Source organism: Armigeres subalbatus, chromosome 2 (genome assembly GCF_024139115.2).
Source record: "Armigeres subalbatus isolate Guangzhou_Male chromosome 2, GZ_Asu_2, whole genome shotgun sequence".
In the NCBI taxonomy this organism is placed as follows: domain Eukaryota; kingdom Metazoa; phylum Arthropoda; class Insecta; order Diptera; family Culicidae; genus Armigeres; species Armigeres subalbatus.
In genome coordinates this window covers 111,550,267-111,569,237 of record NC_085140.1, presented here as the reverse complement: position 1 = coordinate 111,569,237, position 18,971 = coordinate 111,550,267, and the positions used below count along the sequence as shown (strand labels likewise).

Genomic DNA, 18,971 nt, shown 5'->3' with positions numbered 1-18,971 from the left:
AGGAGTACCGCTGCTCGTCTGCTTGCTGCCTGCCACCACCGAGAGCTGGTGGAGTGTTGGTGATGGTGGCGTGTGGCCCGTTACTAAATACACCGCACACACCCTCCGCGCACTTGACACCCGTCACGAACCGGCCGACCGCTATTGTTAGCCCAACTACACTCTTCGTTGCTGCTGAATCGGATTTGAGCGCACTCCATCCATCCGTCCATTCCATTTCATTCCATTCATCATCACTTTTCTCAGCTTGGCAGCCAGCCGCACTGGCTGAGAAACAGTCTGCTTACCTTGTAGCACGCATCGTCATCACCGCCGCCGTCGTCGTCGTCCCCGTCTTCGTTGGGATCCTCTTTGGCCACCGTTCGTTCCTCGCGGAAACGGAACGGCACAACAAAATTTTGTGTTTGTGTATTTTGTGTTGGCTCTTGATCTGTGGGCTGACTGGCTTCTGCTTGCAATGGCTTGCGCTGTCTCTATTCTACAATAATAATATGGTTTTCGATAGAGTCGGTGGAGAATCCTCTGCTCTAGAAACGCGTACCTACCTACTGCTCGGCGAGTCTTGTGCTCGATGGGTGGGTGGATGGGTTGATGCAAGAGCAACATTAACAGTACCTCCTCAGAAGCAAAAAAAATAATGCACTTGATCTCTTGACGTTGCATATTTTGATGGTGCTTATTGATTGCGTTGGATTTTAAAGTGAATTAGAGTGAGACTATAACACCTTATAATTTATATTCTTTTATAGTTTTTTTTGTGAGAACAAGGAATATATAAGGTAATCAGAAAAATGTTAAACCGCTAAAATCTTTGCCTATTGTTCAAAAATAGCCAAAAATTTTACCCGTTCAACGATTTTTTATAGTTAGACGTGGGTACACTTATGAAAATCTTGAAGCTTTATGTGGATTTGGCGCGTGTCTTGTTTTAGATGACGATTGAAGAAATGAAATGATAAATACAAAAAGGGGTTATAATTCATTAACTGATTATTGCTAAGAATGATTTGGATCATAAGATTTAAAAACAATGCCGTTTGAATGAGTTGTTTCATGACTTTTTTTTATAGGATTTTTTTATTAGGAAGATAAATTTGTTCTAAATATTTTGACTATGCTCAAATAACTAAATTTTAATATTTCTAAAATTTCATAATTACAATTCCTGAATTATTTTGGACAAATTATACAATTGAAAATTGCAAGATATTTTTCTATTAAGTGAAGTTTTTTGGATTTCCACTATCCCCCCGCCATTTTTTAAATTTTTAATAATAAAAATCTGGTTTAGAAGCTGTTGTATTTCTTAGATTCTTAATGAAATTCAGAACTCAACAAAATTCAATTAATCTGCACAATTTCCAATGAAAAGATTGTTAGGATCTATGTGTTCTTTTATCCTTTTGCCTGTGCTGTGGGGTCAATAATGACCCAGGCCATTTTTCTATTTTTCAGCATTTTTAGTAGTTTGGTTAAAGTCGCCGAGATCTATCCTCCAGGTACTAAATCGCTTGAAAAAATCGTGGAAACAATCGCTACAGTCTAATTTTATCAAATAACTTACGTTGTATGTGTTCTGGGGTCATATTGACCCCAAATTTAAATTGTTATAACTTTTTTAATGTTTGAGTATTTTTTGACTTTTTTTGGGTGATTTGATGAAGGATAAATTAAACATCTTTCAGGACGTTACCTCAGATTGACCATTGGTGGGCGGGTATCTTGCGGGGAGGGTTGTTCGTTAAAGAGGGTATAAAATCAGTGATTTTTTATTCTTATGTTACTTATATCTGGAAATCTTGACCATTGCTCCTTTTCGAATGAATTGTGCAGGATGGCGTGTGTTTTGACATGAGGCATAAATTGTTATGGTAAGTTAAATAATGTAAATATTGTTATGGCAAAGTTAATATATGTATTATTGTTTGTAAGTAAGTTAAATAATGTAAATATTGTTATAGCGAAAACAGGAACTTGTAAAGATGATGTCTTCAACAAAGCTTCTCAGGTGGGAATGGAGTGTCTTTAAACGGAGAAAAACACTGATTTTATACCTTCTTTTACAGCTGAGCTCGTTGTATTCAAAGACCACAACTTTCATAAGACATACGCAATATTTTAAATATAAAACATAGTGGGCTTCGTGGCCGTGAAGTTAGCGATGTCAATCGTCAAGACGCATGTGCTAGGGAGTGTGGGTTCGATTCCCGCCCCGGTAAGGAGGAAACTTTTCGTGATCGAAAAAGTCTCCATTGGTCCACTGGGTGTTATGTGTCCTATCCGTTGTCTCATGCTAGGTGTTAAGTGTTCAGTCTGTACGACCTCTTGTCGAAGACGGTGTTCCTGTCTTTTATTTTTTTTTAAACCACAGAGAAAAGATAATTAAATCAGCCCAGATTTGAATAACATACCATTGCTTGAAAGTCTTTCGTCTTACCATGGCGCCACCTCACACTTCGAAATATCTCTTGAATAAAGCAGAACAGATGAAACGAACTGTCATCTATTTTTAGAACTACACCAATATTGCTCCTTTATCGAATCAATAGCCTTGCACTTGTGTAGACATTATTGGTGCTGATCGAAGCGCTAATTATTTCAACTTCCCGTGAGGAGCACTTTGATCAACAGTAGAGTGATTCAAATTTTGACTTTTTTGCTCCCCTGTGCTTAAATGATTGTTTTTGCAACTTTAATAGTCCTAAATTTTTAGCTGATTCTGATGTAATTTAATTGTGCACGAGCCATTTGAAGGTTGTAAGAAAATTACTATGAGAATTCCCACTTATGTAATAGATCGTTTTGTGAAACAGGCCAGGATCTATTTGAATATATTTACGGCATCGCCATCACAGAATAGATCCTAAGTTGAAAGCCAGTTGTTGCGAAGCAGTCAGACTTTTGTTGATATTGATGTTATTCTTTCTCGTGTTAAATTGAAGTTCCCACAATTCAGTATTTCCCTAATAATTTTTGTTGCTAGCATCAAATCGTTTAGCAACAACGACAGTATTTTTCCTTGTTAAATTTCCTATGTTGCTAACGTATTCATACATTTTTAAATCTTAATGGGCAATGATGCGGAACGATTTTTCACAAAAGTTACTGTTTTCATAGTCATTTTTATACAAGCTTCAAACTGCTTGTGCTCAGCTAAATTACATCCAAATTAGCTAAAAAATTAGGACCATTATTAAAATAGCAAGAGCCATCGTTTAAGGGGGAGCAAAAAAGTCAAAATTTCAATCACTAATCAACAGTGTCGATCTTCATTCTTTTTCGATGGCTCTACATTTCAACTGGAACTTGGCTTGCTTTTCAACTTATTATTCTATTAGCATTTCACCAGTTATTAATTGGAAGCTTTTCTATGCCCGCCATTGCATGAGTAGAGTGTGTATCTTGTGTGGCAAGTACAATGGATACACTATGCCCAGGGTGTCGAGAAAGTTTCCAACCCAGCTATCCTAGGCCGGACCGAGAATTAAACTTGCCATCTCCGGATTGGCAATCCTACGCCTTTGCTCGCAAGGCTATTGGAGACCCCAGTGTCGATGTTATGGAATTTTCTGCATTCAACTAACTTGTGAAAGGTGTGATAGCACTCCATAATCAAAAGAATCTCAATATTGGCTGTAAAGTTAAAAATTCTATAGATATTACAGTTGAATTGAGTCTTTTTTGTCGTGTATAGTACAATCAAGTGAGAGATGTTCAATAAGCGAATTTATTAAATTTTTCGAAATTGATTTAAAATAGGTCCATCAAAATTAATAAAATTTTGGATTTAGGCTCAGATTTTAATAGACTTAAAATATGTTATATTCTCAATAACTCTGACAAAAAACTCAAAAATACAAAAACTGATTTGTGAAAATACAAAAACTGATTGAAATAATTATTGATAAGAATGAATAACGGAGATAAACTACTCTCTAATTGAACCGTTTGTTTGAGAAACTGCATATGTAACATTTTTGGCCAAAATGAGATTTTTATATATTCAGAATCCCGTCAAAAAAATATGTATTCTGGCAAAAAATACGAAAAAAAAATTATTTTATGTTGTACGGAATGTATGATTTTTTTTTCGTTTGTTTGAGAAACTGCTTATGTGCATGCACTTTGAAGAGCAATTATGGAGTACTGCTTACAGTTTTCACTGCCGTTATACGCACTTTTTTACTGCTGTTATACGCATAACTGTTCCATGAACATAGGAAAGCCCAGCAAACATGGGACAAATATGTGTAGTGTGTACAAGTTTGACAGTATATACAAGTTCGATAATAAAAATAATAAAAATCTTTAGAAGCTGTTATATTTCTTAGATTCTTAATGAAATTCAGAACTCAACAAAATTCAATTAATCTGCACAATTTCCAATGAAAAGATTGTTAGGATCTATGTGTTCTTTTATCCTTTTGCCTGTGCTGTGGGGTCAATAATGACCCAGGCCATTTTTCTATTTTTCAGCATTTTTAGTAGTTTGGTTAAAGTCGCCGAGATCTATCCTCCAGGTACTAAATCGCTTGAAAAAATCGTGGAAACAATCGCTACAGTCTAATTTTATCAAATAACTTACGTTGTATGTGTTCTGGGATCATATTGACCCCAAATTTAAATTGTTATAACTTTTTTAATGTTTGAGTATTTTTTGACTTTTTTTTGGTGATTTGATGAAGGATAAATTAAATATCTTTCAGGACGTTACCTCAGATTGACCATTGGTGGGCGGGTATCTTGCGGGGAGGGTTGTTCGTTAAAGAGGGTATAAAATCAGTGATTTTTTATTCTTATGTTACTTATATCTGGAAATCTTGACCATTGCTCCTTTTCGAATGAATTGTGCAGGATGGCGTGTGTTTTGACATGAGGCATAAATTGTTATGGTAAGTTAAATAATGTAAATATTGTTATGGCAAAGTTAATATATGTATTATTGTTTGTAAGTAAGTTAAATAATGTAAATATTGTTATAGCGAAAACAGGAACTTGTAAAGATGATGTCTTCAACAAAGCTTCTCAGGTGGGAATGGAGTGTCTTTAAACGGAGAAAAACACTGATTTTATACCTTCTTTTACAGCTGAGCTCGTTGTATTCAAAGACCACAACTTTCATAAGACATACGCAATATTTTAAATATAAAACATAGTGGGCTTCGTGGCCGTGAAGTTAGCGATGTCAATCGTCAAGACGCATGTGCTAGGGAGTGTGGGTTCGATTCCCGCCCCGGTAAGGAGGAAACTTTTCGTGATCGAAAGAGTCTCCATTGGTCCACTGGGTGTTATGTGTCCTATCCGTTGTCTCATGCTAGGTGTTAAGTGTTCAGTCTGTACGACCTCTTGTCGAAGACGGTGTTCCTGTCTTTTATTTTTTTTAAACCACAGAGAAAAGATAATTAAATCAGCCCAGATTTGAATAACATACCATTGCTTGAAAGTCTTTCGTCTTACCATGGCGCCACCTCACACTTCGAAATATCTCTTGAATAAAGCAGAACAGATGAAACGAACTGTCATCTATTTTTAGAACTACACCAATATTGCTCCTTTATCGAATCAATAGCCTTGCACTTGTGTAGACATTATTGGTGCTGATCGAAGCGCTAATTATTTCAACTTCCCGTGAGGAGCACTTTGATCAACAGTAGAGTGATTCAAATTTTGACTTTTTTGCTCCCCTGTGCTTAAATGATTGTTTTTGCAACTTTAATAGTCCTAAATTTTTAGCTGATTCTGATGTAATTTAATTGTGCACGAGCCATTTGAAGGTTGTAAGAAAATTACTATGAGAATTCCCACTTATGTAATAGATCGTTTTGTGAAACAGGCCAGGATCTATTTGAATATATTTACGGCATCGCCATCACAGAATAGATCCTAAGTTGAAAGTCAGTTGTTGCGAAGCAGTCAGAATTTTTTTGATATTGATGTTATTCTTTCTCGTGTTAAATTGAAGTTCCCACAATTCAGTATTTGTTGCTAGCATCAAATCGTTTAGCAACAACGACAGTATTTTTCCTTGTTAAATTTCCTATGTTGCTAACGTATTCATACATTTTTAAATCTTAATGGGCAATGATGCGGAACGATTTTTCACAAAAGTTACTGTTTTCATAGTCATTTTTATACAAGCTTCAAACTGCTTGTGCTCAGCTAAATTACATCCAAATTAGCTAAAAAATTAGGACCATTATTAAAATAGCAAGAGCCATCGTTTAAGGGGGAGCAAAAAAGTCAAAATTTCAATCACTAATCAACAGTGTCGATCTTCATTCTTCTACGATGGCTCTACATTTCAACTGGAACTTGGCTTGCTTTTCAACTTATTATTCTATTAGCATTTCACCAGTTATTAATTGGAAGCTTTTCTATGCCCGCCATTGCATGAGTAGAGTGTGTATCTTGTGTGGCAAGTACAATGGATACACTATGCCCAGGGTGTCGAGAAAGTTTCCAACCCGAAAACATCCTAGACCGGACCGAGAATTAAACTTGCCATCTCCGGATTGGCAATCCTACGCCTTTGCTCGCAAGGCTATTGGAGACCCCAGTGTCGATGTTATGGAATTTTCTGCATTCAACTAACTTGTGAAAGGTGTGATAGCACTCCATAATCAAAAGAATCTCAATATTGGCTGTAAAGTTAAAAATTCTATAGATATTACAGTTGAATTGAGTCTTTTTTGTCGTGTATAGTACAATCAAGTGAGAGATGTTCAATAAGCGAATTTATTAAATTTTTCGAAATTGATTTAAAATAGGTCCATCAAAATTAATAAAATTTTGGATTTAGGCTCAGATTTTAATAGACTTAAAATATGTTATATTCTCAATAACTCTGACAAAAAACTCAAAAATACAAAAACTGATTTGTGAAAATACAAAAACTGATTGAAATAATTATTGATAAGAATGAATAACGGAGATAAACTACTCTCTAATTGAACCGTTTGTTTGAGAAACTGCTTATGTAACATTTTGGTCAAAATGAGATTTTTATATATTCTGAATCATCGTCAAAAAATACGAAAAAAAAATTATTTTATGTTATACGGAATGTATGATTTTTTTTTTCGTTTATTTGAGAAACTGCTTATGTGCATGCACTTTGAAGAGCAATTATGGAGTACTGCTTACAGTTTTCACTGCCGTTATACGCACTTTTTTACTGCTGTTATACGCATAACTGTTCCATGAACATAGGAAAGCCCAGCAAACATGGGACAAATATGTGTAGTGTGTACAAGTTTGACAGTATATACAAGTTCGATAAATTTGTTTTCATGGCTTTCTTATGGCACGGTTAAGGAAGATCACAATGAATATCAATAGATATTGTGTACGGAAACATCAACATTCTCAACGTTCTCAAAATTATCAGATTGTTTAAATGGTTTAACTATCTTACATCTTAGATAAAAACAAAGCCTGTTTGATGAAGCGCGTATGTTTACATAAATCAATCTGTTAGAGATACTTAGTTGATACTTGATGCGCTAGCGCTTCAGTTCCTGCTCCATTAGTCCACGTCGACAAGTTCTCTACTGAATATTATCTTCACTTGTCGCTCTTTCGGCATACCAACAAAGTGTCCAGCCCACCGTAGTCTGCCATGTTTTATAAGCTTAACATCATTCATTCCTTTTCACACTTGGTATAACTTGTAATTCTTGCAACCCCGACAGATACCATTCTCCTATTTTTCGCCGAGGATTGTCCACAGCACCTTAGCTGGTTACGAAGTCCGTAGTATGTCCTGTTCGCAACTGAAACACGCTTTTCATCTCGAGGGTAACATCATTATTGCACATCACTAGAGTTCCAACGTACACAAATTGTTATTCAACATCAAAATCATTCAACACCACCACCAACGATCCCATGTTGATTGCCAGTGACAATATCGATATTGTCCGCAAAGTCCAGGATCGTATGCGTATCATACGGTATTGCCTTTCTTGATCAACAAAGTAGTATCGAAAGACTATCATTTCACTCCAAAGGCTTTAAAAATGGCCAATTTTTGCGTTACGTAATTAATGGATCTTCCCAAAGGTACGAGCCTGGAACACACGATCTCCTGCTTGTAAGGCACACGCGATATAGCCACAAGGCCACCGAGCTCGTTCTAAATTTGTGAGAGATCTACTTCCACGATTATTAGGCTTGTTGACATTTCAAATCTGATTTTTATTACATAGGGGTAATGACGGCTTTGGCAGGTTTTGTTCTATTATTGGCAGGGGGGTTTTTTATGACTGATTATGCTCAAATTTGGCCCAAACATTCTTTGCATATCAAAGAATATTGTGGCCAAATTTCATAAAATTCGGTCGACAAAAACCCCCTGCCAATAATAGAACAAAACCTGCCAAAGCCGTCTGTTCCCCTATATAATTTATAGTTTTCAAAGAAAATTCAGGGGGTATTGAAAAAGCTTTAACAGCTTCAGGTTAACCGAGAAATTAATGAATGCCAACCGCGTAAAAAAAACCTGGTTGTATTTCACCGTTTCACATGGGCCAACACCAGTGTGGGCCGCTTGCAGAATTGCCTCGCCTGTCCAGCCGATCCCCTTTGATAATAGATATAACTTCAAAGTTCTTACTCTAATCATATTTATCTCTCCTTCTTCTCCTCCAACCAGGAATACAAGGATTTGCATAGATGTCACGCATCATCAACACCCCACTACGACAAGCAGCTACGACAGGAGTTTTGAGTTTCGCGGAGATACATAAATCGATTGATTGTCGTCGTCGTCATCGTCGAAGCTGGGGGAAGGAACGGGGAATTAAAAACGTAAGTATTTGTGATAGATTTCTCTTTTTGCGCGCTGACAGGCCGCAGACAGCACTGGCACTCGCTGAAGGTACCTATAGGACGACTGCTCGGTAGTACGTCGCGGCGGTAGTCTTTCTCGGGAATTTATAGCGATGCTGCTGCTGCAGCAGCAACAACAGCGAAAGTGAAGTGACGTTTCATTATTGTTGTTACTCATCAAGATCTCTGAGCTGTAGGTTTAGGTTTTTTTTAATTCTATTTTTTTTAATAATCGTGGGTACAAATGGTATTTTTCGGGAGGATACTGGTGTAGTTGGTATAAAGAGAGTGCATTCATATGAAAAAGAGAGCATTACTGCTTATATTGTTTACATCTGGACTGATGCTTCAACAATAAATTCTAATTCCGGAAATATTGCTTATAAGCAAATCTAAGTGTAAGTGTTTTGTGATTATTCTAGTAGCAACGATCGATCATATCTAAAAGAACGATATGAAAGGACTGTAGAAAACAGTTTGTTAAGATACGCCGTTTAACACCTCCAGTGTTTCCCAACATGTAAACTTTGAGATATACCTACCTGTCATAGCCTTTCTTCAAGTGAGAGTTATTGATCGATTATGCTCATGAGCAACTTTACGCTTTACTGTGTCCACGGCTTGTGCACGTTATGTATAGTGTCTCGCGAAGATAGCATCACTGGCCAGTAGTTTACCTACACTTTTGCGCTGTAATGCTACTAATAGTGAATCGAGTGAACAAACGGTGCATGAAAAAAACACGAAAAGCAAGAGACGATCATTGCGGGGTCAGTATAATAAATATAAATACAGAAATGGTGCTCAAGATGATAGACGAGGATGATGACGTCTACTGTAAGATATCGAAAAAAGTGTACAATAATTGTGTGATAGAGAGTGTGCTTATGAAGAAATAGAAGCTGCCTTTATTTGTTTTAATCGTGGCTGCTCTCGTGCTCTTGTTAGTAAAAGTAACTGCTCGCGTACGAAGTAAACCCGCATGCAATCAATGCAAGTCGTGATAAAAAGAGATACCTAGATGAAGAAGAGAAATCTGCATATGTGAGAATATCGGTACACCGCTACTGATATGCACGTACTCACAAAATACCTCGCGGACGTGGAAAAGAAAGGAGAGCAAGTAGTGTTATCCGAAGAAGAATAAAAAATATCCAATTGAAAGCAACAACAGCAGCAATAATAATGCCTTGTGATATGTAGTAGTGCGATGGCATTGATTACCAGTATGTGTGTTGGTGTAGTACTTCAAAACATGGCATACACTGAAAAGTGTGAATCGTAATGTCGTCATGATTAATTGTGATTTGTTTATTTGCTCTAATGGAAATCGAAGAAGCTCAATTCTCTGGCCTCCATTGCATTTGAGTGTTTTACAAGTGCAACTCAACGACACGGAATTAACTGACTATGGATTAACACAATGTCGCCAACGAGTTGTTATCGCGTCGGGAGCATGATGGAATTAAAAGTGATGCACATTCTCGCGTTTTATTGATTAATCGGATGATAAGCAGCGGAGCATCACCAGCGCAGACAGAACTAAAACTGTAGTACTGGTGTGGAAATATGTGACCTCAGGCACGGTTGTTGAGTGCAACTACCACCAATGGTGCGTGTGACGACTTCGTGCAAGGTATGCGGACTAACGACTGCCCTGCCTTGGTGTCGGGAGATAAGGAACGATATTTGAATACTATCTACAACAGGTGCAAATCATGCAATTGTGGGTGCTATATGTGTGTTGTTCTGCAATAACGGAGCGGAGCGAGGCAAAACATTTTTGAACACAGGTTCTGTTGGTTGGATAAGTAGACGATGGAGCTTTGAACGTTTAGTAAACAAAAACAGTGTGTGTTGTTAGACAGTAATGGAAATATTGCAATACAGTGTTGACCCGATTTTGTCACTCCCCGATTTTGTCTACCCCCGATTTAATCACGTTTTCGACCCGATTTTATCACGTCCCGATTTTGTCACGTTTTCGACCCGATTTTGTCACCCCAAAAAAAATTGTCATTCTTTTTATTTTCGTAAATAATACCAAAAACAACATTGATTTTCATGAAATAACTTTCACCGCCTGTAGTTTATTACGAACGACTTCTGAGTACCTGGGAAATATTCTGTAAGCAATTTCGACAAGAAATAACGGGTACCGTTCACGCATTTGGCCTTTCCAAGGCATAAAATGATTCATATTTGTGGAATGAATTGAAAAAAATTAAAATATTTTTTTTCCAATTTTGTCACATACCCTGATTTATCACCCCAAAATTCACCAGGGGGGTGATAAAATCGGGATATTACTGTAATGTTTTTTGATGGATGCTGTGGATTGTAACTTGGTATACTAGATCCTATGTATTCCATTGATGTTCTACATATCTCTGATCTGGATTAAGAAGCACATGAATTACGGATTGTTGAGCCCAATATTCTGACCAAGATGAATACACCACTAGGTGTTCCAATCTGCCAAATTCATGATTCAGCCATCTTGGATTTTAGTATGGGAGAGCCAGCCGGTTTGTTTATGTTTTGCACCGAAAATGAATTTTTCACCACCGCCTTCTTCTCGTCCATAAATTGGGCAGACTGCAACACCTAGCTGTGTATTCATCTTGATTCTGACTGCTCAGCCCACAGCTGTTAGTTCTATTTTCGCGGTATGCACGATTTTTTTAAACTTTATTAAGGTATTTGCCTTTCTCGTATACTAAATATACGTAAAGGCTATATGATCACTGCAAAACCAAACTATTGATAGAAGGCTCGGAGACCCATAGTGTTATATATCAATCGACTCAGCTCGACGAATTAAGGTGATGTCTGTTTGTGTGTATGTATGTATGTGTGTATGTGTACAAACATTGTAGACACACTTTTTGGAACTTAGCATTTGCCGGATTACTCGCAACAAGTTCCATTCGACTGAGAATCCTGTCCCATTGTTTGCTACTTAAAATTGGCCAGATTTGACAATGGGATAAGAAATTATGCCCAAAATACTATTATCTATGCTCAAAACACACTAAAAAGCACTTACTAATATTTTTTTGGTATTTTTTGTGCACGAGAAAGGCACCAACACCGCTAGGCAGATTAATCAGGGTTTTTTTTATTAAGATTAAGTTCAACAACGCGATATGGACGATTAATGAATCTCGCAGAAGATGATTCAATTTATTGTTTTGTTCAATGAGAACTCGGAGTAGAATGCATTCGCTTTCGAGTGAATTTTTTGTAGTTCATTCAACCATTCTAAACTATTTCGAGTCGGTTTGAGGTTGTCTCTTTAAACTACACAGATACGGGGAAAATTCAATTACAACCTAATCAGGGTTTACGTACCGACAAACGATAAATCTGACGACGTGAAGGACACGTTTTAAGAATGTCTTGATAAAGCCTATGGAGAGTGCCCAAAGCATGACGTGAAAATTGTTATCGGAGACGCCTTCGCTCAGATCGGTAGAGGGGACTTTTTCCGTCCCATAATTGGTAGGGACAGCCTTCACTCCGCTAAAAATTACAACGGCCTACGGCTAGTAAATTTCGCTGCTGCCAGAGGTATAGCCATCAGTAGCACCTACTTTGCACACTTGGAGACATCCAAATGGTGAAACTTGCTACCAGATAGACCATGTTCTGGTAGTTGGGCGCCATTTCTCGGATGTCATCGATGTGCGGACATTCAGAGGTTCAAACATTGACTCTGATCACTACCTCGTTGTCAGTAAAATTCGATCACGGTTGTCAACTGTATCGAACGAAAGATCACTGCGAACGATGCGTTACAATATCCAGCGATTGTCGGCGGAAGGAGTATCGGCTGAGTACCAGCAGAAGCTCGACGAACGGATAAGTGTAATCAACGTTAGCGACAACATCAACGATCTATGGGAGTCGATCCATGGAGCGGTGAGCACAACAGCACGAGAAGTGGTAGGCACTGCATAGATGCGACCCAGGACGGGTTGGTTCTATGTGGAGTGTCAGAGAGTGACAGACGAGAAGAACGTTGCCAGAAGCCGGATGTTGGTGTCGGGTACCCGATCGAATAGGGATCGGTACAAGGAAGTAAGATCAGCCGAAAAACGATCCCACCGCAGGAAGAAGAAAGAATATAAAGAACAAGTGATTAGCGAGGCGCAGGAAAAAATTGAGCAGAACTATATGCGGAGATTCTATGAGTCTGACAGACAGACAGCGCCATCTCCCGTCATGTGCAACGACCAACAAGGGAATTTGCTGACAGATAAAACCGAAGTGGCTGCCAGGTGAAGGCAACACTTCGAGACTCTGTTGAATAGTGGAAGTGACGGTGCATCGGTGAGCAGAATAAATATTAGCGACGATGAACCAGCTATGGAGTCGCCTACACTAGATGAGGTTAAAAAAGCTGTTAAAGAGCTGAAAAACAATAAGGCTGCGGGGCTCCCGGCTGAACTTCTCAAACATGGCAGTGAGCAGCTTTATGAAGTTCTGCACCATATTATGTCGAAAATATGGGAAGACGAGGAAATGCCTGCTAGCTGGTGAAACGGAATGAATTATGACAAATTATGCTTGAACATGGTTTTCCGGCGAAACTGATACGGCTGATTAGTATAACGTTGGACGGATCGAAATCAAGTGTAAGAGTTGCGGATGAAATATCGGCGTCATTTGTTATCTTAGATGGATTAAAGCAGGATGATGCACTCTCGAATCTACTGTTCAATATAGCGCTCGAGGGAGCGATTAGGAGAGCTGGTGTGCAAAGAAGCGGTACCATTATCATCAGATCGCATATAGAGATGAGTGACGTTTAGCGCTCGCACACTAATGTGCAATTCGTCATGTGTAAAAACATGTTTGTTTTCCTTCTGCTCATAACCTCAAAAATGATCGGGTCATCACAATGATTTCAAAAGAGTCAAAAAATATATGAAAATATACTCATTTTTACCCAATCTTTGCTGAGTTGCACCATCTAGGAGTGTTTGTTTTCCTTTTGTCGCCACTCACACATTCGAACGTGAGAATCTCAATGCTTCTGGGATTTGCGGACGATATTGATGTCGATATTATCGGGATTGATCGCCGTGCCGTCCAAAAGGCTTTTGGGCCTTTTAAGAGGGAGACAGCAAGGATTGGACTCACGATCAATACCAGCAAAACGAAGTATATGGTGGCTGGCAATCAACGTGGGTTCATTAGTGGTGGTGGTAGCGAAATGGTGCTGGATGGTGAAACATTTGAAGCGGTAGAAGAATTTGTGTATCTTGGAACATTAGTGACGTGCGATAATAATGTTACCCGCGAGGTGAAAAGGCGTATTGCAGTCTGCAAACGAAAACAAAACTCGCGCTGTATACTACTCTGATTCTTCCGGTGGCTTTATACGGCCATGAAACATGGACGTTGAAGGAGGCTGATCGGAGAGCTTTCGGAGTGTTTGAGCGTAAGGTGCTGCGGACAATACTCGGCGGTAAACAGAAGAACGGTATCTGGAGGCGTCGCATGAATCATGAATTGTACCAGGTGTATAAAGGGCTGGATATTATTAAGCTTATTCAACATGACATACTACGGTGGGCTGGTCACGTTGTTCGTATGCCGGAAGGAAGTCAAGCTAAGATAATATTTAGTAGAGAACCCGGAAGAGATCGCAGGCTTCGTGGAAGGCCGCGTACACGATGGCTTTTTGCAGTTGAAGAGGACCTGAGGAGACAGATAAATAGTTGAATAAGTTGCCAGTTTTAGAGAAAAATTAAACATTTTGGCGTCCATTAATTTATTAAACTTAGAAGTGACAGTTAATTAAACTTAGAAGTGACAGTTCAATATTTGATATCTCCCGTAAAAAAATACGCCGAATCGATTATTTCATTTATTTAAGGTCAGCTTTTTCAAAGGACCCATGTTTTTTTTTCAAATTAGCAAAGGCAAAGGGAAAGTATTAGAGTGAATTCTAATTGGATCGTATTTTTACAATTAAAAATGCCATTGGATTTCTATACCAGGCACACATTTACTACAACACTGCTATCTGTAAAACAACGTCCATGCTGAAGGTGTCTGGGTTCGATTCCCGGTGCCGGTCTAGACAATTTTCGGATTGGAAATTGTCTCGACTTCCCTGGGCATAAAAGTATCATCGTGTTAGCCAAATGACATACGAATGCTAAAATGGTAACATGGCTTAGAAACATCGCAGGTAATAACTGTGGAAGTGCTAAATGAACACTAAGCTGAGAGGCGGGGCAGCAGGGACTATGTCCAAGGGCTTGACGATCCCTCCCCAGGCCATCTGCGAGTTGTGGCGCCTGCCTAGGATGTGGTGGGGTTTGACAGTGGGCCCTGTTAAACCTCTATAAAAAGCTGCATGAATCCGCAAGTAGGCTCCGCCAAAGCGACCGTGTGCCGCTCAAAGCGCACAAGCCCAAGTCCTGGTGTTAGGTGGGACGCTAAACAGCCCTGACACGACTTTAAAAACAACTATTACGAACGACATAGAAGATAATACGACTCGATACAATCGGCAACGACCTAGGCGACGAATAAAGGATCACGATTGGAAGCTTGGAACATAGAACTGCAAGTCGCTAGGCTTCGCAGGTTGCGACAGGATAATCTACGATGAATTACATCCCCGCAACTTTGATGTCGTAGCGCTGCAGGAAATCTGCTGGACAGGACAGAAAGTGTGGAAAAGCGGGCATCGAGCGGCTACCTTATACCAAAGCTGTGGCACCACCAACGAGCTGGGAACCGGCTTCATAGTGCTGGGAAAGATGCGCCAACGCGTGATTGGGTGGCAGCCAATCAACGCAAGGATGTGCAAGCTGAGGATAAAAGGCCGTTTCTTCAACTATAGCATCATCAACGTGCACTGCCCACACGAAGGGAGATCCGACGACGAGAAAGAAGCGTTCTATGCGCAGCTGGAGCAGACATACGATGGATGCCCACTGCGGGACGTTAAAATCGTCATCGGTGACATGAACGCTCAGGTAGGAAATGTATAAAGAAATGTAGGAGGAAATGTATAGACCGGTCATCGGACCGGATAGTCTGCATACCGTATCGAACGACAACGGCCAACGATGCATAAACTTTGCAGCCTCCCGCGGAATGGTAGTCCGAAGCACTTTCTTCCCCCGCAAAAATATCCACAAGGCCACATGGAAATCACCTAATCAAGTAACAGAAAACCAAATCGACCACGTTCTAATCGACGGTAAATTCTTCTCCGACATCACGAACGTACGCACTTACCGCAGTGCGAATATTGAATCCGACCACTACCTCGTTGCAGTATGCCTGCGCTCAAAACTCTCGACGGTGATCAACACGCGCCGGAGTCGTCCGCCGCGGCTAAACATTGGGCGGCTACAAGACGGTAGGCTAGCCCAAGAATACGCGCAGCAGCTGGAAGTGGCACTCCCAACGGAAGAGCAGCTAGGCGCAGCATCTCTTGAAGATGGCTGGAGAGATATTCGATCCGCCATTGGAAGCACCGCAACCGCTGCACTAGGCACGGTGGCTCCGGATCAGAGAGACGACTGGTATGACGGCGAATGTGAGCAGTTAGTTGAGGAGAAGAATGCAGCATGGGCGAGATTGCTGCAACACCGCACGAGGGCGAACGAGGCACGATACAAACGAGCGCGGAACAGACAAAACTCGATTTTCCGGAGGAAAAAGCGCCAGCAGGAAGATCGAGACCGTGAAGAGACGGAAGAACTGTACCGCGCTAATAACGCACGAAAGTTCTATGAGAAGTTGAACCATTCACGTAAGGGCCACGTGCCACGGCCCGATATGTGTAGGGACGGGAACCTTCTTACAAACGAGCGTGAGGTGATCCAAAGGTGGCGGCAGCACTACGAAGAACACCTGAATGGCGATATGGCAGACAACGGTGGCGGTATGGTAATGAACCTAGGAGCACGCGCGCAGGACATGCGACTTCCGGCTCCGAATCTCCAGGAAATCCAGGAGGAGATCAGCCGGCTGAAAAACAACAAAGCCCCTGGAGTTGACCAACTACCAGGAGAGCTGTTTAAATACGGTGGTGAGGCACTGGCTAGAGCGCTGCACTGGGTGATTACCAAGGTTTGGGAGGATGAGGTTCTGCCGCAGGAGTGGATGGAAGGTGTCGTGTGTCCCATCTACAAAAAGGGCGATAAGCTGGATTGTAGCAACTACCGCGCAATCACATTGCTGAACGCCGCCTACAAGGTACTCTTCCAAATTTTATGCCGCCAACTAACACCAATTGCAAGAGAGTTCGTGGGGCAGTACCAGGCGGGATTTATGGGTGAACGCTCTACCACAGACCAGGTGTTCGCCATACGTCAGGTATTGCAGAAATGCCGCGAATACAACGTGCCCACACATCATCTATTTATCGACTTCAAAGCCGCATATGATACAATCGATCAAGACCAGCTATGGCAGCTAATGCACGAAAACGGATTTCCGGATAAACTGATACGGTTGATCAAGGCGACGATGGATCGGGTGATGTGCGTAGTTCGAGTTTCAGGGGCATTCTCGAGTCCCTTCGAAACGCGTAGAGGGTTACGGCAAGGTGATGGTCTCTCGTGTCTCCTATTCAACATCGCTTTGGAGGAGTAATACGAAAGGGCAGGGATTGACACGAGTGGTACGATTTTCACGAAGTTCGTCCAGTTATTTGGTTTCGCCGACGACATTGATATCATGGCACGTAACTTTGAGAGGATGGAGGAAGCCTACATCAGACTGAAAAGCGAAGCTAAACGGATTGGACTAGTCACCAATACGTCGAAGACGAAGTACATGATAGGAAGAGGCTCAAGAGAGGTCAATGTAAGCCACCCACCACGAGTTTCTATCGGTGGTGACGAAATCGAGGTGGTTGAAGAATTCGTGTACTTGGGCTCACTGGTGACCGCCTTATCGGCCAGCAGAGAAATTCGGAGGCGCATAGTGGCTGGAAATCGTACGTACTTTGGACTCCGTAAGACGCTCCGATCGAATAGAGTTCGCCGCCGTACCAAACTGACTATCTACAAAACGCTTATAAGACCGGTAGTTCTCTACGGGCACGAGACCTGGACGATGCTCGTGGAGGACCAACGCGCACTGGGAGTTTTTGAAAGGAAAGTGTTGCGTACCATCTATGGTGGGGTGCAGATGGCGGACGGTACGTGGAGGAGGCGAATGAACCACGAGTTGCATCAGCTGTTGGGAGAACCATCCATCGTTCACACCGCGAAAATCGGAAGACTGCGGTGGGCCGGGCACGTAGCCAGAATGTCGGACAGTAATCCGGTGAAAATGGTTCTCGACAACGATCCGACGGGAACAAGAAGGCGAGGTGCACAGCGGGCAAGGTGGATCGATCAGGTGGAGGACGACTTGCGGACCCTTCGCAGACTGCGTGGTTGGCAAAGTGCAGCCATGGACCGAGCTGAATGGAGAAGACTTTTATGTGCAGCACAGGCCACTCCGGCCTTAGTCTGGTAATAAATAAATAAATAAATAAATAAGCTGAGAGGCGGCTCTGTCCCAGTGTGGGGATGTAATGCCAATAAGAAGAAGAAGAACATAGTATCCGTATACGGGTACATATGAATGCCAATCTAATTTTACATTTATTTACTGCTACTGAATAACAGACAGCTTTAGCAATTCTATATTTAGAACCCTACTTGCTAGCAGTGATAATTTGGTTTAGAGAATTAGATTATGATTAAAGAAATTATCTAATTAAAAATGGGCTAGGAATCGAACCCTTGATCTCCTGCTTATGAGGCAGAAGTAGTGGGGCAAGTTAAAGGCGTTTTTCCCATATCCTTATTTTTTTTTTTAAATACCGAAAAAGTGCTGGTTTTCCAAGCTTGGCCCAACATCCGATCGATTTTGAACCAACATCAGGACAATTCTTAAGGCCAGTTTACACTTGCAGAATTTTTGCCTTTCTTGTATACTGCCGTCATACGCATATTTGTCCCATGTTTGCTGGGATTTCCTATGTACATGGGACAGTTATGCATATAACGGCAGTATACCAAGTAAAAGAATTTGCAAAATAGCATACCTAACTTAAAGTATTGACCAGATTTTGTCACTCCCAGATTTTGTCTACCCCCGATTTTATCACG

The 18,971-nt window shown here is 40.7% G+C and overlaps 1 protein-coding gene across 5 annotated transcripts in view; it reads left to right on the top strand.

The window, feature by feature from the left end:
* The window catches only part of LOC134210672 (PHD finger protein rhinoceros), a 59,764-nt gene that overhangs the window by 19,379 nt on the left and 21,414 nt on the right, over positions 1 to 18,971 (top strand). For 4 of the 5 annotated variants that reach the window (XM_062686855.1, XM_062686854.1, XM_062686853.1 and 1 more), the window contains one exon: positions 8,654 to 8,808. The gene's annotated coding sequence lies outside the window, so the exon portion shown is untranslated. Of the gene's footprint in view, positions 1 to 8,653; positions 8,809 to 10,073; positions 10,466 to 18,971 lie in introns of those variants that run through there. The other variant, XM_062686856.1, reaches the window with a different exon arrangement.